We start from the raw sequence: 13,094 nt of genomic DNA, 5'->3' as shown, positions 1-13,094 counted from the left end.
CAATGTTGTGTGGAATGATGTGTGGAATTAGGTGTGGAATGCTGTGTGGAATGATGTGTGGAATGTTGTGTGGAATGATGTGTGGAATGAGGTGTGGAATGATGTGTCGGATGATGTGTGGAATGAAGTGTGGAATGATATGTGGGATGAGGTGTGGAATGATGTGCAGAATGATGTGCGGAATTATGTGCGGAAATACGAGTGGAATTGCGTGTGGAATGAGGTATGGAATAATGTGTGGGATGAAGTGTGGAATGATATGTGGAATGACATGCGGAATGATGTGTGGAATGGTGTGTGGAATGAGATGTAGAATGAGGTGTGGAATAATGTGTGGAATGATGTGTGGAATAAGGTGTGGAATGATGTGTGGAATGATGTGTGGAATGAGTTGTGGAATGATATGAGGAATGAAATGTGGAAGGATCTGTGGAATGATGTGTGGAATGATATGCGGAATGATGTGTGGAATGGTGCGTGGAATGAGGTGTGGAATGAGGTGTTGAATGAGGTGTGGAATGAAGTGTGGAATGATGTGTGGAATGATGTGTGGAATGAGATGTCGAATGATGTGTGGAATGATGTGTGGAATGAAGTGTGGAATGAAGTGTGGAATGATGTGCGGAATGATGTGCGGAATTACGTGCGGAATGACGTGTGGAATGTCGTGTGGAATGAGGTGTGGAATGTCGTGTGGAGTGAGGTTTAGTATGATGTGCGGGATGAGGTGTGGAATGATATGTGGAATGACATGCGGAATGATGTGTGGAATGGTGTGTGGAATGAGATGTAAAATGAGGTGTGGAATGATGTGTGGAATGATGTGTGGAATAAGGTGTGGAAAGATGTGCGAAACGATGTGTGGAATGATGTGGGGAATGATATGGGGAATGAAATGTGGAATGATGTGTGGAATGATGTGTGGAATGATGTGTAGAATGATGTGTGGAATGATGTGCGGAATGATGTGAGGAATGATGTGTGGAAAGATGTGTTGAATGAGGTGTGGAATGAGGTGCGGAATGAGGCGTAGTATGATGCGTTGAATGATGTGTGGTAATGAGGAGTGGAATGATGGGGTGAATGAATTGTGCAATGTTGTGTGGAATGATGTGTGGAATTAGGTGTGGAATGCTGTGTGGAATGATGTGTGGAATGTTGTGTGGAATGATGTGTGGAATGAGGTGTGGAATGATGTGTCGGATGATGTGTGGAATGAAGTGTGGAATGATATGTGGGATGAGGTGTGGAATGATGTGCAGAATGATGTGCGGAATTATGTGCGGAAATACGAGTGGAATTGCGTGTGGAATGAGGTATGGAATAATGTGTGGGATGAAGTGTGGAATGATATGTGGAATGACATGCGGAATGATGTGTGGAATGGTGTGTGGAATGAGATGTAGAATGAGGTGTGGAATAATGTGTGGAATGATGTGTGGAATAAGGTGTGGAATAATGTGTGGAATGATGTGTGGAATGAGTTGTGGAATGATATGAGGAATGAAATGTGGAAGGATCTGTGGAATGATGTGTGGAATGATTTGCAGAATGATGTGTGGAATGATGTGTGGAATGATGTGTGGAATGATGTGCGGAAAGATGTGTGGAATGATGTTTGGAAAGATGTGTTGAATGAGGTGTGGAATGAGGTGCGGAATGAGGCGCAGTATGATGCGTGGAATGATGTGTCGTAATGAGGAGTGGAATGATGGGGTGAATGAAGTGTGCAATGTTGTGTGGAATGAGGGGTGGAATTAGGTGTGGAATGCTGTGTGGAATGATGTGCGGAATGTTGTGTGGAATGATGTGTTGAACGACGTGTGGAATGATATGCGGAATGATGTGTGAAATGTTGTGTGGAATGAGGTGTGGAATGAGGTGTTGAATGAGGTGTGGAATGAGGTGTGGAATGATGTGTGGAATGATGTGTGGAATGAGTTCAGGAATGAGGTGTGGAATGATGTGCGGAATGATGTGCGGAATTACGTGCGGAATGACGTGTGGAATGTCGTGTGGAATGAGGTGTGGAATTTTCGTGTGGAGTGAGGTGTAGTATCATGTGTGGAATGCTGTGTGCAATGATGTGTGGAATGATGTGTGGAATGCTGTGTGCAATGATGTGTGGAATGATGTGTGGAATGATGTTTGGAAAGATGAGTGAAATGATGTGTGGAATGAGGTATCGAATGAGGCGTGTAATGATGTTTCGAATAAGGTGTGGAATGATGTTTGGAATGAGGTGCGGAATGAGGTGTGGAATCATATGTGGAATGTTGTGTGGAATGATGTGTGGACTGATGAGTGGAATGACGTGTGAAATGATGTTAGGTATGATGTGTGAAATGATGTGTGGAATGATGTGTGGAAAGATGTGTTGAATGAGGCGTGGAATGAGGTGCGGAATGAGGCATGGTATGATGCGTGAAATGATGTGAGGAATGAAGTGTGGAATGATTGGTGGAATGAAGTGTGGAATGTTGTGTGGATGATGTGTGGAACAACGTGTGGAATGAGGTGTGGAATTATGTGTGGAATGATGTGTGGAATGTTGTGCTGAATGATGTGTGGAACGACGTGTGGAGTGAGGTGTGAAATGTTGTGTGGACATATGTGTGGAATGATGTTTGGAATGAGGTGTGGAATGATGCGTGGAATGGTGTGCGGAATGATGTGTGGAATGATGTGTGGAATGAGGTGTGGAATGTTGTGTGGAATGATGTGTGGAATGATGTGTGGAATGAGGTGTGGAATGTTGTGTGGAATGTTGTGAGGAATGATGTGTGGAATGAGTTGTGGAATGCGGTGTGGAATAATGTGTGGAATGACATGTGGAATGATGTGTGGAATGATGAGTGGCATGACGTGTGGAATGATATTTGGAATGATGTGTGGAATGATGTGTGGACTGAAGTGTGGAATGAGTTGTGGAATGACGTGTGGAATGATATGTGGAATGAGATGTGGGATGAGGTGTGGAATGAGGTGTGGAATGATGTGTGGACTGATGTGTGGAATGTTGTGTAGAATGATGTATGGAATGATGAGCGGAATGATGTGTGGACTGAAGTGTGGAATGAGTTGTGGAATGAGGTGTGGAATGATGGGTGGAATGATGTGTTGAATGTTGTGTGGAATGAGGTGTGGAATGATGTGTGGACTGATGAGTGGAATGTTGTGTAGAATGATGTGTGGAATGATGTGTGGAATGATGTGTGGAATGAGGTGTTGAATGATTTGTGGCACGACGTATGGAATGATGTGCGGAATGATGTGTGGAATGATATGTGGAATGATGTGTGGAATGTGGTCTTGAATGATGTATGGATACCTGTGAATGATCTGTGGAATGATGAGTGGAATGATATGTGGAATGATGTGTGGAATGTAGTGTGGAATGAGGTGTAGGATGATGTGTGGAATAATGTGTGAAATGATGTTTGGAAAGATGTGTGGAATGATGTTTGGATAGATGAATGAAATGATGTGTTTAATGAGGTGTGGAATGAGGCGTGGACTGATGCGTGGAATGCTGTGTGGAAAGTTGTGTGGAATGAAGTGTGAATTATGTGTGGAATTATGTGTGCAATCATGTGTGGAATGATGTGTGGAATGATGTTTGGAAAGATGAGTGAAATGATGTATGGAATGTGGTGAGGAATGAGTTGTGGAATGATGCGTGGAATGATGTGTGGAATGATGTGTGGCATTATGGGTGGAATGATTTGTGGAATGAGGTGTGGAATGATGTGTGGAATGATGTTTGGAATGAGTTGTGGAATGAGGAGTGGAATGATGCGTGGAATGATGTGTGGAATGATGTGTGGAATGATGGGTGGAATGCTGTGTGGAATGAGGTGTAGAATGATGTGTGGAATGAGGTGTGGAATGATGTGTGGAATGATGTGTGGAATGATGTGTGGAATGATGGGTGGAATGATGTGTGGAATGAGATGTGGAATATTGTGTGGAATGATGTGTGGAATGAGGTGTGGAATGAGGAGTGGAAGGATGTGTGGAATGATGTGTAGAATGATAGGTGGAATGATGTGTGGAATGATGTGTGGAATGAGTTGTGGAATGAGATGTGGAATGTTGTGTGGAATGATGTGTGGAATGTTGTGTGGAATGTTGTCTGGAATGATCTGTGGAATGATGTGTGGAGTGATGTGTGGAATGATGTGTGGAATGAAGTGTGGAATGATGTGTGGAATGATGTGTAGAATGATAGGTGGAATGATGTGTGGAATGTTTTGTGGAATGAGGTGTTGAATGATTTGTGGCATGACGTATGGAATGATGTGCGGAATGATGTGTGGAATGATATGTGGAATGATGTGTGGAATGTGGTCTTGAATGATGTATGGATACCTGTGAATGATCTGTGGAATGATGAGTGGAATGATATGTGGAATGATGTGTGGAATGAAGTGTGGAATGATGTGTGGAATGATGTGCAGAATGATGTTTCAAATGATGTGTGGAATGATGTGTGGATATCTATGGATGATCTGTGGAATGAGGTGTGGAATGATCTGTGGAATGATTTGTGGAATGATGTGTGGAATGAGGTGTGGAATGATGTGCAGAATGATGTGCGGAATTACGTGCGGAATGACGTGTGGAATGATGTGTGGATTGCTGTGTAGTATGATGTGTGGAATGATGTGTGCAATGATGTGTGGAATGATGTGTGGAATGATGTTTGGAAAGGTGAATGAAATTATTTGTGGAATGAGGTGTGTAATGAGGCATGGAATGATGCGTGGAATGATGTGTGAAATGATGTGCGAATGATGGGTGGAATGATGTCTCGAATGAGGTGTGAAATGATGTGGGGAATGATGTCTGGAATGAGTTGTGTTATGAGTTGTTGAATGAGGTGTAGAATGATGTGTGGAATGATATATGTAATGATGTGTGGAATGAAGCGCGCAATGATGTGTGGAATGATGCGTGGAATAATGTGTGGAAAGATGAGTGGAATAATGTGTTGAATGTGGTGTGGAATGATGTGTGGAATGACGTGTGGAATGAGGTGTGGAATGAGGTGTGCAATATGGAATGGAATGATGAGTGGAATGATGTGTGGAATTATGTGTGGAATGAGGTGTGAATGATGTGTGGAATGAAGCGTGCAATGATGTTTGGAATGATATGTGGAATGATCTGTGGAATGATATGCGGAAAGTTGTGTGGAATGATGTGTGGAATGAGGTGTGGAATGATGTGTGGAATGATGTGTGAAATGATGTGGGAAATGATGTGTCGAATTATGCGTGCAATGATGTCCGAAAATATGTGTGGAATGATGTGTGGAATGATATGTGGAATGATCTGTGGAATGATATGCGGAAAGATGTGTGGAATGATGTGCGGAATGTTGTGTGGAATGATGTTTCGAATGATGTGTGGAATGATGTGTGGAATGAAGTGTGGAATGATGTGTGGAATGAGGTGTGGAATGATGTGTGGAGTGATGTGTGGAATGATGTGTGTGATGATGTGTGGAATGATATGTAGAATGATTTGTGGAATGATGTGTGGAATAAGTTGTGGAATGATGTGTGGAATGATGGGTGGAATGATGTGTGGAATGAGGTGTGGAATGATGTGAGGAGTGATGTGTGGAATGATGTGTGTGATGATGTGTGGAATGATATGTAGAATGATTTGTGGAATGATGTGTGGAATAAGGTGTGGAATGATGTGTGGAATGATGGGTGGAATGATGTTTGGAATTTGGTGTGGAATGCTGTGTGGAATGATGTGTAGAATGATGTGTGGAATGATGCTTTGAATGACGTGTGGAAATATGTGTTGTATGATGTGTGGAATGATGTGTGGAATGATGTGTGAAATGAGGCATGGAATGATGCATGGAATGATGCTTGGAATGATGTGTGGAATGATGTGTGGAATGATGTGTAGAATGATGTGTGGAATGATGTGTAGAATGATGAGTGGAATGAGGTGTGGAATGAGGTTTGGAATGAGCTGTGGAATGATGTGTGGAATAATGTGTGGAATGATGTGTGGAATGATATTTAGAATGATGTGTGGAATGATGTGTGGAATAAGGTGTGGATTGATGTGTGGAATGATGGGTGGAATGATGTGTGGAATGAGGTGTAGAATGATGTGTGGAATGATGCTTTGAATTAAGTGTGGAAGTATATGTTGTATGATGTGTGGAATGATGTGTGAAATGAGGCATGGAATGATGCATGGAATGATGTTTGGAATGATGTGAGGAATGAGGTGTGGAATGATGTGTGGAATGATTTGTGAAATGTTATGTGGAATGCTGTGTGAAATGATGTGTGGAATGAGGTGTGCAAGGACGTGTAGAATTATGTGTGGAATGAGATGTGGAATGATATGTGGAATGACGTGTGGAATGAGGTATGGAATGCTTTGTGGAATGATGAGTGGAATGATGTTTGGAATAAGGTGTGGAATGATGCGTGGAATGATGTGTGGAATGATGTATGGAATGATGTGCAGGATGATGTGTGGAATGATGTTTGGAATGATGTGCAGGATGATGTGTGGAATGATGTCTGGAATGATGTATGTGATGATGTGTGGAATGTTGTATGGAATGATGTGTGGAATGATGTGTGGAATGATATGTGGAATGATGTGTGGAATGATGTGTGGAATGATGTGTGGAATGATATGTAGAATGATGTGTGGAATGATGTGTGGAATTAGGTGTGGAATGATGTGTGGAATGATGGGTGGAATGATGTTTGGAATGAGGTGTGGAATGATGTGTGGAATGATGTTTGGAATTATGCGTGGAATGAGGTGGGGAATGCAGTGTGGAATGATGTGTAGAATGATGTGTGGAATGATGCTTTGAATGACGTGTGGAAATATATGTTGTATGATGTGTGGAATGATGTGTGGAATGATGTGTGAAATGAGGCATGGAATGATGCGTGGAATGATGTTTGGAATGAGGTGTGGAATGATGTATGGAATGATGGGTGGAATGATGTGTGGACTGAGTTGTGGAAAGATGTGTGGAATGATGTGTGGAATGATGTGGGGAATGATGTGTGGAATGATGAGTGGAATGAGGTGTGGAATGAGGTTTGGAATGAGCTGTGGAATGATGTGTGGAATAATGTGTGGAATGATGTGTGGAATGATATGTAGAATGATGTGTGGAATGATGTGCGGAATGATGTGAGGAATGATGTGTGGAAAGATGTGTTGAATGAGGTGTGGAATGAGGTGCGGAATGAGGCGTAGTATGATGCGTTGAATGATGTGTGGTAATGAGGAGTGGAATGAAGGGGTGAATGAAGTGTGCAATGTTGTGTGGAATGATGTGTGGAATTAGGTGTGGAATGCTGTGTGGAATGATGTGTGGAATGTTGTGTGGAATGATGTGTGGAATGAGGTGTGGAATGATGTGTCGGATGATGTGTGGAATGAGGTGTGGAATGATGTGTGGGATGAGGTGTGGAATGATGTGCAGAATGATGTGCGGAATTATGTGCGGAAATACGAGTGGAATTGCGTGTGGAATGAGGTATGGAATAATGTGTGTGATGAGGTGTGGAATGATATGTGGAATGACATGCGGAATGATGTGTGGAATGGTGTGTGGAATGAGATGTAGAATGAGGTGTGGAATAATGTGTGGAATGATGTGTGGAATAAGGTGTGGAATGATATGAGGAATGAAATGTGGAAGGATCTGTGGAATGATGTGTGGAATGATTTGCAGAATGATGTGTGGAATGATGTGTGGAATGATGTGTGGAATGATGTGCGGAAAGATGTGTGGAATGATGTTTGGAAAGATGTGTTGAATGAGGTGTGGAATGAGGTGCGGAATGAGGCGCAGAATGATGCGTGGAATGATGTGTCGTAATGAGGAGTGGAATGATGGGGTGAATGAAGTGTGCAATGTTGTGTGGAATGAGGGGTGGAATTAGGTGTGGAATGCTGTGTGGAATGATGTGCGGAATGTTGTGTGGAATGATGTGTTGAACGACGTGTGGAATGATATGCGGAATAATGTGTGAAATGTTGTGTGGAATGAGGTGTGGAATGAGGTGTTGAATGAGGTGTGGAATGATGTGTGGAATGAGGTGTGGAATGATGTGTGGAATGATGTGTGGAATGATGTGTGGAATGAGGTGTGGAATGATGTGTGGAATGAGGTGTCGAATGATGTGTGGAATGAGGTGTGGAATGATGTGTGGAATGATGTGTGGAATGATGTGTGGAATGATGTTTGGAAAGATGAGTGAAATGATGTGTGGAATGAGGTGTCGAATGAGGCGTGGAATCATATGTGGAATGTTGTGTGGAATGATGTGTGGACTGATGAGTGGAATGACGTGTGAAATGATGTTAGGTATGATGTGTGAAATGATGTGTGGAATGATGTGTGGAAAGATGTGTTGAATGAGGCGTGGAATGAGGTGCGGAATGAGGCATGGTATGATGCGTGAAATGATGTGAGGAATGAAGTGTGGAATGATTGGTGGAATGAAGTGTGGAATGTTGTGTGGATGATGTGTGGAACAACGTGTGGAATGAGGTGTGGAATTATGTGTGGAATGATGTGTGGAATGTTGTGCTGAATGATGTGTGGAATGATGTTTGGAATGAGGTGTGGAATGATGCGTGGAATGATGTGCGGAATGATGTGTGGAATGATGTGTGGAATGAGGTGTGGAATGTTGTGTGGAATGATGTGTGGAATGATGTTTGGAATGAGGTGTGGAATGATGTGTGGAATGATGTGTGGAATGATGTGTGGAATGATGAGTGGAATGATGTATGGAATGAGGTGTGGAATGATGTGTGGAATGAGGTGTGGAATGAGGTGTGGAATGATGTGTGGAATGAGGTGTGGAATGATGTGTGGAATGATGTGTGGAATGTTGTGAGGAATGATGTGTGGAATGATGTGTGGAATGATGTGTGGAATGATGAGTGGAATGATGTATGGAATGAGGTGTGGAATGATGTGTGGAATGAGGTGTGGAATGAGGTGTGGAATGATGTGTGGAATGAGGTATGGAATGATGTGTGGAATGATGTGTGGAATGTTGTGAGGAATGATGTGTGGAATGAGTTGTGGAATGCGGTGTGGAATTATGTGTGGAATGAGGTGTGGAATGATGTGTGGAATGATGAGTGGCATGACGTGTGGAATGATATTTGGAATGATGTGTGGAATGATGTGTGGACTGAAGTGTGGAATGACGTGTGGAATGATATGTGGAATGAGATGTGGGATGAGGTGTGGAATGAGGTGTGGAATGATGTGTGGACTGATGTGTGGAATGTTGTGTAGAATGATGTATGGAATGATGAGTGGAATGATGTGTGGACTGCAGTGTGGAATGAGTTGTGGAATGAGGTGTGGAATGATATGTGGAATGATGTGTTGAATGTTGTGTGGAATGAGGTGCGGAATGACGTGTGGACTGATGAGTGGAATGTTGTGTAGAATGATGTGTGGAATGATGTGTGGAATGATGTGTGGAATGAGGTGTTGAATGATTTGTGGCATGACGTATGGAATGATGTGCGGAATGATGTGTGGAATGATATGTGGAATGATGTGTGGAATGAAGTGTGGAATGATGTGTAGGATGATGTGTGGATAAATGTGTGAAATGATGTTTGCAAAGATGTGTGGAATGATGTGTGGAATGAAGTGTGGAATGATGTGTAGGATGATGTGTGGAATAATGTGTGAAATGATGTTTGCAAAGATGTGTGGAATGATGTTTGGATAGATGAATGAAATGATGTGTTTAATGAGGTGTGGAATGAGGCGTGGACTGATGCGTGGAATGCTGTGTGGAAAGTTGTGTGGAATGAAGTGTGAATTATGTGTGGAATTATGTGTGCAATGATGTGTGGAATGATGTGTGGAATGATGTCTGGAAAGATGAGTGAAATGATGTGTGGAATGTGGTGAGGAATGAGGCGTGGAATGATGCGTGGAATGATGTGTGGAATGATGTGTGGCATTATGGGTGGAATGATGTGTGGAATGAGGTGTGGAATGATGTGTGGAATGATGTTTGGAATGAGTTGTGGAATGAGGAGTGGAATGATGCGTGGAATGATGTGTGGAATGATGTGTGGAATGATGGGTGGAATGCTGTGTAGAATGAGGTGTAGAATGATGTGTGGAATGAGGTGTGGAATGATGTGTGGAATGATGTGTGGAATGATGTGTGGAATGATGGGTGGAATGATGTGTGGAATGAGATGTGGAATATTGTGTGGAATGATGTGTGGAATGAGGTGTGGAATGAGGAGTGGAAGGATGTGTGGAATGATGTGTAGAATGATAGGTGGAATGATGTGTGGAATGATGTGTGGAATGATGTGTGGAATGATGTGTGGAATGTTGTGTGGAATGATGTGTGGAATGTTGTGTGGAATGATGTGTGGACTGAAGTGTGGAATGAGTTGTGGATTGAGGTGTGGAATGATGTGTGGAATGAGATGTGGAAGGAGGTGTGGAATGAGGTGTGGAATGATGTGTGGACTGATGTGTGGAATGCTTTGTAGAATGATGTATGGAACGATGTGTGGAATGATGTGTGGAATGATGTGTGGACTGAAGTGTGGAATGAGTTGTGGAATGACGTGTGGAATGATATGTGGAATGAGATGTGGGATGAGGTGTGGAATGAGGTGTGGAATGATGTGTGGACTGATGTGTGGAATGTTGTGTAGAATGATGTATGGAATGATGAGTGGAATGATGTGTGGACTGAAGTGTGGAATGAGTTGTGGAATGAGGTGTGGAATGATATGTGGAATGATGTGTTGAATGTTGTGTGGAATGAGGTGCGGAATGACGTGTGGACTGATGAGTGGAATGTTGTGTAGAATGATGTGTGGAATGATGTGTGGAATGATGTGTGGAATGAGGTGTTGAATGATTTGTGGCATGACGTATGGAATGATGTGCGGAATGATGTGTGGAATGATATGTGGAATGATGTGTGGAATGAAGTGTGGAATGATGTGTAGGATGATGTGTGGAATAATGTGTGAAATGATGTTTGCAAAGATGTGTGGAATGATGTGTGGAATGAAGTGTGGAATGATGTGTAGGATGATGTGTGGAATAATGTGTGAAATGATGTTTGCAAAGATGTGTGGAATGATGTTTGGATAGATGAATGAAATGATGTGTTTAATGAGGTGTGGAATGAGGCGTGGACTGATGCGTGGAATGCTGTGTGGAAAGTTGTGTGGAATGAAGTGTGAATTATGTGTGGAATTATGTGTGCAATGATGTGTGGAATGATGTGTGGAATGATGTCTGGAAAGATGAGTGAAATGATGTGTGGAATGTGGTGAGGAATGAGGCGTGGAATGATGCGTGGAATGATGTGTGGAATGATGTGTGGCATTATGGGTGGAATGATGTGTGGAATGAGGTGTGGAATGATGTGTGGAATGATGTTTGGAATGAGTTGTGGAATGAGGAGTGGAATGATGCGTGGAATGATGTGTGGAATGATGTGTGGAATGATGGGTGGAATGCTGTGTAGAATGAGGTGTAGAATGATGTGTGGAATGAGGTGTGGAATGATGTGTGGAATGATGTGTGGAATGATGTGTGGAATGATGGGTGGAATGATGTGTGGAATGAGATGTGGAATATTGTGTGGAATGATGTGTGGAATGAGGTGTGGAATGAGGAGTGGAAGGATGTGTGGAATGATGTGTAGAATGATAGGTGGAATGATGTGTGGAATGATGTGTGGAATGATGTGTGGAATGATGTGTGGAATGTTGTGTGGAATGATGTGTGGAATGTTGTGTGGAATGATGTGTGGACTGAAGTGTGGAATGAGTTGTGGATTGAGGTGTGGAATGATGTGTGGAATGAGATGTGGAAGGAGGTGTGGAATGAGGTGTGGAATGATGTGTGGACTGATGTGTGGAATGTTGTGTAGAATGATGTATGGAACGATGTGTGGAATGATGTGTGGACTGAAGTGTGGAATGAGTTGTGGAATGAGATGTGGAATGATATGTGGAATGTTGTGTTGAATGTTGTGTGGAATGACGTGTGGAATGATGTGTGGAGTGATGTGTGGAATGACGTGTGGAATGATGTGTGGAATGAAGTGTGGAATGATGTGTGGAATGATGTTTAGAATGATAGGTTGAATGAAGTCTGGAATGATGTGTGGAATGATGTGTGGAATGATGCGTGGAATGTTGTGTGGAATGATGTGCGGAATGATGTGTGGAATGATATGTGGAATGATGTGTGGAATGTGGTCTTGAATGATGTATGGATACCTGTAAATGATCTGTGGAATGATGAGTGGAATGATATGTGGAATGATGTGTGGAATGAAGTGTGGAATGATGTGTGGAATGATGTGCAGAATGATGTTTCAAATGATGTGTGGAATGATGTGTGGATATCTATGGATGATCTGTGGAATGAGGTGTGGAATGATCTGTGGAATGATTTGTGGAATGATGTGTGGAATGAGGTGTGGAATGATGTGCAGAATGATGTGCGGAATTACGTGCGGAATGACGTGTGGAATGATGTGTGGATTGCTGTGAAGTATGATGTGTGGAATGATGTGTGCAATGATGTGTGGAATGATGTTTGGAAAGGTGAGTGAAATTATGTGTGGAATGAGGTGTGTAATGAGGCATGGAATGATGCGTGGAATGATGTGTGAAATGATGTGTGGAATGATGGGTGGAATGATGTCTCGAATGAGGTGTGAAATGATGTGGGGAATGATGTCTGGAATGAGGTGTGTTATGAGTTGTTGAATGAGGTGTAGAATGATGTGTGGAATGATGTATGTAATGATGTGTGGAATGAAGCGCGCAATGATGTGTGGAATGATGCGTGGAATAAAGTGTGGAAAGATGAGTGGAATAATGTGTTGAATGTGGTGTGGAATGATGTGTGGAATGACGTGTGGAATGAGGTGTGTAATGAGGTGTGCAATAAGGAATGGAATGATGAGTGGAATGATGTGTGGAATTATGTGTGGAATGAGGTGTGAATGATGTGTGGAATGAAGCGTGCAATGATGTTTGGAATGATA

This window comes from Pristiophorus japonicus, unplaced genomic scaffold (assembly GCF_044704955.1).
Source record: "Pristiophorus japonicus isolate sPriJap1 unplaced genomic scaffold, sPriJap1.hap1 HAP1_SCAFFOLD_279, whole genome shotgun sequence".
Classification (NCBI taxonomy): Eukaryota; Metazoa; Chordata; class Chondrichthyes; family Pristiophoridae; genus Pristiophorus; species Pristiophorus japonicus.
Note: the sequence above shows the minus strand (reverse complement) of the source record.